Genomic DNA, 13109 nt, shown 5'->3' on the forward strand with positions numbered 1-13109 from the left:
CTGCAAGATCAGTAACTGCAGTCACTAAGTCTTAACATCCCTTCTATCTAGAAGCTGCATTATGTGATATCGGCTTTGAATGTTGCAGAGATGAACTTTGGCCAATCAGAATGCAGGATGCATGTGAACACTGCAGCAGACAATTTTTTGTATACAAAATAATTTTTCGTTCATAACCGAAAGAGAGACAGTAGATAATTCAGCCTCCCCACGCTCCAGTTTTCACAAAAAGGGAGTCATAATTTTTAGTGTGCTAGAGTACTTGAGTTTAATGTGACAGTGCTTGGAAATTGCATGTTTCATGTCTCGCTCACCAAAATGAAGAAAACACTAGACTAAACCATGGGAAGGGCATATTTTTACTGACATTTCTCCACCGGCACTAATAGTAAACTGGCTTTCCATCTATGGCAATGTCAGAGAAATGTATTTTAATCGCGTTTCACAATCTATGGGAATTTAAAGCAATACATTCTGATATGCAAGTACCAATAAATATGCATTGCTTTTACATTTTCATAAATCCAGACCAAAAAAACAAAAAATGGATAATTGTATTTAGTGTACGGATAATATATCATGACAAAAAATATTGCAGTACTGCAGTGTATCAATTTCTACTACCTCGCATTTTTCTTTGATATAGAAAACTTAAATAATGTTTATACGAGAGATGCACACATATAAGCGCACACTGTCAATGTACACATATATAATATGTAGTGTGGCCGGGTGCAGGAATGACAGGTTGTAAAGCTGATGAATAGTTGGGACACCTACCAGGTCATCCCGTTTAATAAGAAGTCCAACAAAAAATACGCCTCTTGGCTTCTATAAAGAAGCCCTCTTGGCAAATAAATGACAAAAGATATTTGTCTCTTTACTGTGGATATAAGGGTCATTCAGTGAAGCTCAGTCCGGTGGTTCACTGTGATTGCAAATGACGCCTCCTTCAGGACAGCTGGGCTTCTTATATCATGCAAATCGGAAGGGGCGGGGCTGAGTGCCCTTACTGAACAGTTTCTTAGTAATGTGAGGAGAGAAGGAGAGAAGAATGTTTGTGGTGGGTTATCACATACCTCAGTCGAGCCCGTGAGGAGATCCTCCGATGCGCATGCATGACAGTATGTGTTATAAATGTAGAGTGAGTGGCTAGGCATCGTATAAAGTGTAGTTACTCTAATATGTACAACTTATATGTGTGTTTAATAGGTAGTGCTTAACACTGCTTCCGTCTTGGACTCTGCTGCCAGGGGATGTCCATGAGTTTTCATCTTCTTCCTACGTTTCTGTGGATTCTCCTCCGGGTGTTCTGGTTGTCCTCCCTCATCGTCCATTGTGGGAGTTTGCATTAGCCGGGTGCTACAGTGGACTGGCATCTTGGGTTATTTCCTGCATTGCACCTAACGCTGCTGGGACAGACTTTAGCCTGTCACGACACTTAATTGGATGTAGTAGGTCTGAGAATGTGTTGTTCTGTATGTTTAACATGAACAGTATGTATGTGCATGGCATGAAAATGTGTGGAGTGAAAGTGTTACAGAAAAAGGGCAGGCAGTTAGCTAAGACCATCTGCTGAAAAAGAAGAGTGATCATAGATTTCTGGGCAGCAGGTTAAATGGCATCTTTTTCCACCCCATGCAGCAGCTGATTAGCACAAAGTAAATGATTCAAATCCAGGACATCAGCAACATTAAGAGAAACCTTTTGCCTAATGCATACTTTGGCTGAAAATTTGCATTTACTACTTTGCATTTTTTATTCAGTATATAGTATGGCTTTATAATATAGTAACTTTTTAAAAAGTTATTTTAATTTAGAGGGGTGTTAGTAGGAGATTTCTCAGTATTTTCATACATGTAACTTATACCCTCACTCGGAGGAAATCTGATGCTTATGCAATAACTAACAAATTACATTTTTTTAGAAATGTGGACTTTAAGCTTGAGATTCCATTATCTTAATCTTAAATATGCATGTAAAACCTGACAATAGTATACAAAAATAACTTTATGTCTATGGACATCATGTTTTCCAACTACTGAGTTATATTTCTCTTAGGAGTTTCTGGAAAGTTGCATGGAAAGACATGATATGTTTAAAGCACCAGCTGCTGAACTCTTCAGTCCATGCATCAATGACCTGTTAGTCTTTTAAAGTGAGGATAAGCCCAATATACACTGTAAGCACAGCTGAGGCTGTCCATCTTTTTAAGAGTGGTTCATAGGGGTGTCATCATGCCCTGGTAACCCATATAGGTGTTTTCCACATAGCAAAACAAGATGGAGCTCTACTTTAAAACAGTGCACTGTTTAATACAGTATTGCCTAATTAATACAAAATTAATGAAGCTGCAACACTCCATAATGGGGGCTTCTGCAGTTTTCTCCCTGACTCATTGCTTGGCACCTACTGCTTCCTCCAGGAGCGCTTTCGGAAATCAGAAGGTCATTTACAACCCATCTGATGCTTTGAGTCTCCAAGAAGATAAAGAAGCAATATCACTCTCTAGGGTACAGCTGCCTGGCAGCATATGAATCAAAGGATCCTCCCTTTCGCCAGAAGTAAAAAAAAAAATTGGCCAACATTGTTGTGATAAAACTGTGTCACTTAATTAAATCATATCCTTTATTACAGCTGCTGTCTCGGATTTAAAAAGAAAAAATAATAAAAAAAAAAATGTAGCCAGCCCAGCCGGCAGCAAAACTGATCTAAGATTTCATAGCTCAGACGTCAGTCTCGTCACTCTGTTACCTGGATATTTCATGCTGACTGCTCAGCAAGCTCACAAGTTGCTTCATTTACTGAATGCAAAGTAACCAAAATAGTCTTCTACCATTTCTACTTTTTATTTTTTTAAGATCATCTTTCACTAAATAATTAGACCTGTCAGCCTTGTTAACAGCAAGCAGTCACAAACAAGGCATACCAGGGTATAATGTTTCACTAAAGGAAAGCCCAAAAAACAAAGGTGCTTGCTCACTCTGCGCTTGGCTGGTGATATTTTGTCAACCACAGCTACAATATGAAGCTATAAGAAGTGAGGCGCCTTGACACATGGAATCTGAGGTAACCTAATAAGAGAGAATGGCAGATAGTCTCCACACGTCTGCCAAAGAATCGAAGACTTCCTACATTTTGGAAATACCATGTGCTGATGTACTTATATATACTTGTGTGTGTGGGTGTGTGTATATATATATACAGTATATACACAAGGCTGGGCAAAAGTAAGTTTACAGTTCTTCATATGGAAAAAGATGTGCAGGCTATGATTATTACAACAGCTTTATTAACTCAGTAGCTCTCAGAAGAACAAAACAATACAAAAAAAATAATACAATCTTTATATATTTTAAATCACCTGTAGCTCGCAAACTGATTGACCTGAAATTTGGTACACATACAGTATACTACGTGACGTCTACTATCCGCTTTCTGGGTGATGACTGACTTTGAAGGTTATTCCTCTTTTTATTTTTATTTAATTTTACTATAAAATGAACTCTCGCCAGCGCATTCTCATCCCTACCACCTTCGCCGTCACTACCCCTACCTCTTCATATCTTAAATCATTCTTGAGGCAGATTGAAGACTTAAGTGCCAGCTTAAGTGAAAAATGAAAGAAAACAAACTAAGCAATTTTAACACAAACACTGACTTAATCAGTTTTAACTCGAAAAGATGTTGGCGAAAGAAGAGAAGAAGCGGGCCGCTAGGGTGGAGAAAAGAAGAGCTGCTCAGGAAGAAGCAAGCGCATCAACCTCTGAGCAAAGGAATACTAAATGTTCAGAGAAAGAGGATGAATGCTCAAGTCAAATGTATTCATTGCATGTTATCGTGCAGTGCGCCATTACTGGTAATTAATAATTGAATAAACTATGTGTTTCATGCAATCACAACTATAAACCTACTTTTGGCCACTCCTGTACGAGAGGTGCAACTGAGTTCTCTATTTCTGCAAGTTGGCCTGGTGGTATAGGATGTTGAGTTTGATGACCATTCTCTTCATAATGGCTCTGCCATGTGCAGAATGTGACTTGTGGTCCCTATTTTTGGGCCTATGGTCTCTAATTACCTCTATTTTTGTTTCCTTGTAACCATAGTGGGTACACGGCAATCAAAACCAGAGTTGTCTTCATCATTATTTTGTGACATTGTCCAACATGTCCTTTGTTCCTCCAAAATCCTTAAGGGAACACCTCCCTCCTTTTCAGACAAGTCCAAATTGAACCTGCTAGCTTGGGTGTGATGAAAATGGGCGGAGGTTTTGTAAATTCTTTGCACTACATATGAGCACATATTCACCCCAACTTTAAAATGAAGACTGTGTCATTGATTTTAGACTCTTAGTAGGCCCCATTACTTGTGTTTTGAAGGAGTGGGAAACTCCAGGTTTTCTTGGCAGCTGGACTCCCCTTATCATACTGAGGCACTCCTTTACTGAAAGGTGCAGTAGGGAATTGCTCTTCTAAGGGTTTCAGAGAATGGCTGTTCACAATGAGACTGGGTCGTGTCTTATCTATACTGTGCTTTTAATGTATGGCTCCATATGGGTCCTTTGTGATTTCATAGAGCAGTGAAGTTGACTGCATTGAATACGCTTTGCCGCTTCTCTTATTAACACATTCATATGCAGGGATTTATAGCTGGCCTTTTGTCTTTTTATGAAAGGAGGTTTGCCTTCATATTCTCCTCTCTGATGCTTGTGTGTATTTAATAGTTTCACTTGTCATCATGTTATTAGAAAGAATACTGAGGTCTGTAGTGTGGAATTCAGATTTCATCTGTTTCATTTTGGTGTTACCATGGGCTTAACCCCCATCTTAATTTTGTATCTAAGTTTTTTGAGTAGTGAGTTCTGTAATGGGGTATTTAGACTCCATCTTTTTCACCCTCCATCTTACTTCTAAGGTTTCCAGATATTGAGTTTCTGAACTAAGTAAGTCATGAGCAGGGTAGCTGGACCGCATCTTCAGGTGGTGTCATTCATCTGAGTGAAGAGTTCACTTCAATCCTCGTTCTTCATGTTGAAAAAACCGAGTTGGGGTAAAGGAGGTTGGTTGTTGTGTTAACATAACAAGTGGTCTGCAAAGTCAGTCCTGAAAGGTCATATTGACGGCAGGCTTTTGTTCCAACAAAATGCGTTAATGAGAAATCAGTCATAACAATAATAAATGTCAATACATTTAATTTATGTACCACTTTTCCAATGCTCAAAGTGTTTCACAAAAATTCAAAAAGCAATAATACAACATTGGGTGTAAAATTACATCAGCATCAAACACTAACTAAGATAAATACAGGAAACAAAAAGCTTTAAATTTGAATAGCAAACATTACGTCAAATACATTCCTGAATAAATGAGTTTTAATTTAAAAAAATAAAGTAAAATAATGAATTGAATCAGTTGATCTCATTAATTTCAGGAGTTCGATCGAGAGTCTGGGCATTATAAAGCTGCAGGCCCCATCACCCATAGACTGCAGGTTAGTATGGGACACAATAAGATTGTCAGAGTCAGCAAATCTTAGTTGGCATAGAGGAGCACAGTGATGGAGTAGTTGATTGAGTCCATTTAAAGCTTTATAGGTTATTAATGTGCTTTAATATTCAGTCCTACAAGACACGGAGAGCTGGTGAAGTCAAAGAAGGAAGGGTGTTACTTGCCTCACATTGCAGGTCTGTTTGAGGATCCTTGCAGCAGAGTTGTGAACTTCCTGGAGTTGTGATAACAGATTTGAAGAGGTACCTACCAGTAGGGAGTTACAATAATTAATGGGAGACAAAGTATCTCATCATTAGAAAAAGAGAGGAATGGCGACCACGGGATATGTTATGGAGGTGAAAGTGAGAAAGTTTCTTAATGTGAATTTTGTGGGCGGAATAAGAAAAGGAGAAATCAAAGGTGACACCAAGAGTCCTTGTAGTCGAAGAAGGTCTCGGGACAACCCCAACAAGAGTGAGTGAAAAGGAGCTCATTTTCTTAAGTTGGGCTTTAGTGCCAATTAGCACAAACTAATGAACAAATAGGCTTTGCTACAGTTTCATTTTATAGGGTTGTGCTTCATACATTTCTTTAAATGAGGCAAGTTGTGAACTGAGAAAAATCTGCTGAATATCCACTTAGATCTGGGTATCATCCACAAAAAATGATAACTCACACCAAAGTTGCAAACACTATGGTCAAGGGAAGCATGTAGATACAGAAGAGCAGAGGGCTGATGACAGAGTCGTGTGGCCTGCTGTTTCCAAGACGAACAAACTGTCACCTATCAGTAAGATAGGACTTAAACCACTGGATAACAATGACAGAGATACCCAGAATTGTCTATAATATCATGCCTGACAGTATCGATTGTCTAAAACAATTAATATCCTGATTGCCATGTGCAAATCATTAGTTACTCAAAACAGAGCAGTTATTGCTGTTGAAGCATCTATTGCTCAAGAATCATTTTTATGCTTCATTTGTTTAAGATTCCCAACCCTTAATTGGTTATGTTAGTCTTAAACAGCTGCTTTTAATTGTTCTTTATTCATCTACTATATAATAAAACACTACCTGTCTGTGTTTGTGTGTGTGTGTGCGTGCGTGTGTGTGTCTGGATCTTCCAAGAAATCTGATTTATCAGTTTGGCTTTGGTGGTACAATTGCCGGGCAAGAGAAGTTGAGACACATGAGGAAGAGTCAAGGAGTAGGAGGCCTGCTAAGATTAGCCTTTAAAGATGGGAAGTATTCCCAAGAATACAAATGTTGTTTTAACAGCAAGTAATGGAGGTCCTTTTACCTTTGGTTGTTTTCAAAAAGCAGACAAGACTCCTCAAAATGGCAGGAGTCTGAGAAGCAGTCTCCACTGAAGAGAGGGAGATCTGGGCATGTGAGGTTCAGGCACATGTGGGTACTGAGGAAAGGCATACAAAGAATGCTGAAGGTACACATAGACCAAGAGATATCAAATGTCAAGCATTGTATTTATTTATTCTATTACCTGTCTTCGACACAGGTGGTTATGGGATCGAGTTAGGTGGAGAACTGCAGGTAATGGCTAGTTAGCAATAAGATACAAATAACAAAAGAACCAGCCGTTTTCCAACCAAATTGTTCCCATAAACACCTGTGTCTATTCATTGTGAACTGTCTGGTTTAAGGAAATGTTTGTAAGGAAACTGAATAGAAAAAAAAATGAAGGACTAAGAATTACTAATCCGCTTCAGGTTACAAGTCATTTGGATGATATCCCTGGAAAGGAAAGAAAATAAATCTACGATGTAAGAATGACATGACATTTCAAAATGAACACACTAACAGGCCATAAAATGCTATTAAAAGGATCGGTTTCTATAAAAGCAATCAGGCTTGAACAAAAACTTGCAGCCACTATGGCCGTCTAGGACTGACTTTACAGACATAAACCCTCCAAATTATTATTTTTTTTTTTTACTCTAATTCCTATATATAAGGCAGGTTAGGCCGCTTGGTTTGTCTTCCATATTCTCCTTGTTAGGACATTGGTTTGTTAGATGGTGACACTAAATTCAGTCTTTCCAGGATTTTTAAAAATGAGTGGACTGGGTTTGAATCCTAATTATACTGTGTTGTGCATGCCATGAACTGGATGCTCCTGCCAGTGTATGTTTTGAGGGCCTCATAGTGTTGTAAAACGCATGGTTAGGATGCCATTGAACTTTTACAGGGTGCCTTGGCCAGTCCATGCATGACCAGGTTTGTACAGCTTAGGTTCACATTTCTTTTCTATAGTGCGACTGCAGCATCTTGTTAATAGTGATCCTTCTCATAAAAAACAAATAGTCTCCAGCTACCTGGGGGTAATTGTCTTTCTTTGTTGTTCATTTTTTTTAATTTATACAGCATTAAATCTTGGTGATGAAAACAGAAGTGTCAGCCAGATGATTGATCGATGAGCTATCTGAAGGATAAACTAGAAATTTGCCGAAGAATGTTGTAGTTGAAAGACAAGTAGACTGACAGAAATGGGATAAGTAAATGGAAAAGCTGCCCTGAGAGGCAGCAGCCATTTCACAAAAAGCAAAATTTTATGGTTAATGACAAAGGTGGCCTTCTGAGCCAAGCTGAACTTTTCTGATACTTGGAAATATTTACCCTGGCCTTTCCACAAAAGGCGTTGGTCATCTAGATCCACAAATGAATATAATGAAAGGAATGAATGAATGAATGAATGAATGAATGAATGAATGAAATGAAAGGAATGAATGAATGAATGAATGAAATTAATCTATGTTAAAAGAAAACAAAAATGCACCTTGTTAAATACAAATAAAATAGCTGAACCAGGCTGCCTCTTACTAAGGAGACCAGGGTTCGCATCCTCAGGTCCCCCGTGCATGGAGTGTGCATGATCTCCCTGTGTCTGCATGGGTTTCCTCCAGGTGCTCTGGTTCCACAGTCCAAAGACATGCAGGTTTGGTGAACTGAATATCCTAACTTAGCCCTAATGTGTGATTGGCATTTGTGTGTGTTCACCCTGTGATGGACTGGCACCCTGTCCAGGGTTTGTTCCTGCCTTGTGCCCTCTGTTGGATGGGATAGGCTCCAGCAGACCCCGACAACTCTGTCCAGGACTAAGCGGACTAGAAAATGACTAACTGACTGAACCAGGCAAAGTCAGGATGTCTCTAATGGTGTCTATGCTCTTGCTGTTCTGCTGCTCTGATTAGTCATAGTTTCAAGTCATATTTAAACAGCAAAGATAATTATTCAGTTCCAGATCTAGAGTCCTAAACCTGGTCATAAAAGAATAGTCTGGGAGTAAAGTGTAGCAAGCATCATTTGATGTCAAGGTGTCATTCTATACATATTGTATATGAAATAAATTCCAAGTTGTAAGAGTTGGTAGTGTTGAATTGAAAGGTCTCATCATATGCACATTCTTCTTTATGTACTTATGAAGCAACTGAAACACAGTGACGCAAGTGTAGATGGTCATACTTCAGGCTTTTAGAATGGTGACCACTACACAGCACTTTCAAATACCTTTAATCCATTCCAGAAGAGGGCACAAAGCAGTAACCAACCCTAGAGTGGATATCAGTCCACCACTGGACCCAGTCATGCACCACTCACATAGAACCTTCAATTAATCCACATATAAAATCTGTTGTTTTCTCCTTAATGTTTATTGCTTTTGTGATGGACTGGCATCACTTTGCTGGAGTCCATGACCCTGATATGGATTTTAATTTTTTTTACCATCATTAGTTAAAAATGTGGATAATGAAAAGAGTGAAAGATAAATCATTAGTAATAGATACAAAACACTCCCTAACTTGAGTTGGACGTTCTGAGATTTGCTTGAGGCTAAGGGCCACCTCTACCACAGCCTCTTTGAACATTTCTAGGTTGACCTGGGTAGGATTGTGTTACTAGAAAAGAACGCAGAATGGCATTGAGTTTGTCATAACAGGAACTCCTGACCTTGGCGCGCCATGTTATAGAGAATTTCTTCACAACAGACATTCTTGGCCTTGACTTGTCTAGCCTTGTCTCTCTTCCTGCTCTTGCTCTCTTTTAATATTCATCTGACAATTTATTTTAACCTGAGACTGATTGGTAGAAATCTCCCTTTGAACTACTCACAAAATTAGTTTTTCAGGTTGTTTTCTTTTTGAGCCTTCCTATGGAAGGGCTGTAAACTGTATCATTTCGGCAGCTCTGTACAAGGAAGTTGGCTTACTGTGAATCACGAAAAGCTTGTGTGAGAAAGTAATCTACCAGCAGAACTGTACCTCTGACAACTCCGCTCATGAATCTTGACATACTTCTGAATGATGAGCGCCTCCTGTAGCCGTTGGAGCTTTAATTTTTATTTGATATTTGTCTTTTATGCTGGGTAGATATGTGCATTGTGGACCTCTCTCCTAAACCATGAAACATATCAATTGAACACTTCCAGAGTGGAGATGTTTCAGTATGAGAAGCTCTTCTAAAGATGCTGAGAAGTTCTGCTCACACATCTGAGGTCTGGTCAAACAAGAAGTCAATGTTCTCACCTTCGGTCAAGAACCCATCTGCAGCCATAGAGATGTTTCTGTATTAGGAGTCCATATTTAGGTATACATTTGTATGTTATAAATTTCATCAAAAGAAGGTAAAATAACTCCACCTGAGTATCTTAGAAGATCATCTGAGACTCTCATCTGTATGAGACCTTTATTATTATGTGCATTTCATCATGTCATGCAGCTGAGATGCTGCAAAATACACAAACAGCTCAAGTGCTTCTTTAACAAAGATTGTATGTTAGAGCTGATATGATGCTACTGTACATAAGGAGCTCAGCTCATCATGTAGTGCTGGGATATTTCATGTAGTGACCCTGTAGTGTAGTGCAGTCAACACTCAGCTGGTACCTTTCTGTATTAAGAGCTCATCAAAAGAAAATAAGAAGACCCTTAAATCATTCAGCTGAATGATGAGACCATGTCATAGAACTGAAGTGTATTTTGTATATGGAGCTCTTCTAATGTAGCTGATCTGTGTCTGTATGAGGACCTCATTGACATCAAGGTGAAATATTTCTAAATAGGAGAGAGAGAGAGAGAGGTTGGGAACATACACTGACTACAGCACGTTGCAGCACCCACCACACTAAGAACCACCCAGATTAAGAGCCAAGTGCAGCCGTGCACAATGGGTGATGCATCAGCACTACACTGAACAGGGTGAAGTTATTTACGGTGGCTGGAGTGCCAATCCTGCCACCAACCACCAAGTTTTTCCTGCAAGTTGAAGGACCTGCTTGCAGGGCTGGATGCAGATTAACATCATATCCAGGACTGAGCAATTGCAGGTTAAGGGTCTTGCTCAGGGGCCCAACAGAGAAGAGTCTCTTCCCGCATTTATGGGATTCGAATTGGCAACCTTTCCAGATCCCTAGCCTCAGAGCCACCACTCCAGTCTAAATAGGGAACCTGATATATTTCTCTCTGAGGAGCTTGTATCATACAGACAAGATGGTGAAGGTGAAATTCATCTTGTGACGTTTTTGCAGTTAACTTGTTCATCTAAAGCTGCTGAGACTTCTGTCTGAGGAGCTCATTTATTCCATACTGCTTAGCTCATCTGTAAATCAAGGAGGTGTCAAAATGAAGAGCTCATCTCTTTTTAGATGTGGTGTTTCTTAAGTTACTGTAAGTTCTTCTTTTTAACCTGAGGTGCTGTTGAATGAGGAGCTCAGCTGAAGAAAGTGAGATGTCTGTGTTTATCTTTAGCGGAGATATTAGGTATTAGGCGGTCATACTGTGTTAAACGGCTGAGTTCTCTCTAAGTGATGTGATCTTTTCACCCAAGTAATTTCTAAATTTAAAACATCCTAAAGCTGCTGGAATACTTCTGTATGAAGATCTTATACCAAACAGCTATGATGCTACCATTTTAAGAACTTGTCTCATATAGGAGCTCATCTCTTAAAGTCGAGATGCTGCAGCTGAGGCTTTTTGTACGATGAACTCACGTTCGGTTGAGATGCTACTAAATGAGGAGCCCATCTAAAAAAGTTCAGATGTTCCTTTTTGAGGAATTTATGCATACAGCTGAGATGACGCCAATGGAGGAATTTATTTTTTACAGCTGAGTTATTTCTTTAATTGGGAGCTCCTCTAAAGCATGTTTGTGACTGAGGAGCTTACTGCCATCATAGAAGCTCATCTGATACAGCTGAGAGGTGACTCAGTGAGAAGTTGATCATATACAGCTGAGAAGATTCAGTATGATGAGCTTACCTTCAGGTGAAAAATTACATATTAGGCGGTCATACTGTATTATACAGCTGAGATGATTCAAAATAAGGAGTTCATCACAAATAGCTGAGATGTTTCTATAAAAAGAATTTGAGTCCTGTATCTAAGTTGCAAGAAAATGAAGAATTTGTCTCATATGGCTGAGGTGATTCTGTATGATGAGTTCATCTTTTGCTGAGGCATTTTTAAATTACAAGCTCATCTCCTGAAGATGTGATGTTTCAGGATGAGGAGCTCATCCCGCTCAGCTTAGACGCTAGAAAGCTAAACTCTGAGTGGTTGTGTTGTTTCTGAATGAGGAGCATATCTCATTGAAACTGAGATGCTGTTAAATGAGGAGCTCCTCTCACACTGAAGGACGATTCAGTATTTGGAGCTTCTTACAAAGGTGATTTTCCATGAGAAACTCCTGTCAAACAGCAAATGTACTTTTATACTATGAGCTCATTTCATACACCTGAGGTGCCACTGGACGAGAAGCCCACATTTTACAGGTACAATACTTTTGTAATGTGTCTTCACAATGGCGCTGGAATTCTTTCGGTATAAGAAGCTCATCCCTTAGGAACTGAAACCTTTCTGCATGAGAAGCTTGTCTCGTAACAGTTAAGATATTTCAATGGGAAGCACTCGTTCGCAGTCCTGACACTTCTTGTCTGCAATACTCTTTTCTGAACAGCTGAGATGTTTCTCTGTGTAGAGCTGCTTTTTCTTGACAGCTGATGTTTTTTCTGCATCATGTCTTATCAGAGTTTGTAAGTAAGAGTTAGAAAGATTAAGACGGGGCGGTCGAGGAAACATTTTCCTTGGATGAATGTAAATTGAATGTATTACACAAAATTAGAGCATCCGACAAAAACATCACACTCACACATCTTGGAAGATAGCTGAGGTTTTTCAAAGCAGTTTCTGATTGATGTGTTAACAGGGATGGTAAATGTAGCTACAGAACAATACTAATGCATGTAAAGGAAACATACCTGGCCTGATATACTGCAATGATAAACTGGCTAACATAGACGTGCAGCATGCAAAAAGAAGACGCATCTGCTGCATTGAACCTTACGTGTCTAGCTAAAGCAGTGATTAGCCAGAAGAGAATCACTTTGTATAGAAATGTTAAAAGAAACCACAGGCATCATGTACACTGTGTTTATCTCTTTTGTGTCCGATTTGTCCTGGTCACTCATTATTTATTTGTTAATCTGGAAATGAATGAGCAAGACATGTGTCAATAAGTAACAATAGGGCCAGTTTATATTTCACTCTCAGAAAACTTACGCGCACACATCATGGATGCCACGCATTCCTAGCATTCTTTAGGTGG

The 13109-nt window shown here is 39.2% G+C and overlaps 1 protein-coding gene across 2 annotated transcripts in view; it reads left to right on the forward strand.

The window, feature by feature from the left end:
* Window positions 1-13109, forward strand: part of efnb3b (ephrin-B3b) — a 397095-nt gene that overhangs the window by 262618 nt on the left and 121368 nt on the right. The window lies entirely within an intron of this gene.

The sequence above is a fragment of the Polypterus senegalus genome, chromosome 3 (genome assembly GCF_016835505.1).
Source record: "Polypterus senegalus isolate Bchr_013 chromosome 3, ASM1683550v1, whole genome shotgun sequence".
Classification (NCBI taxonomy): domain Eukaryota; kingdom Metazoa; phylum Chordata; class Cladistia; order Polypteriformes; family Polypteridae; genus Polypterus; species Polypterus senegalus.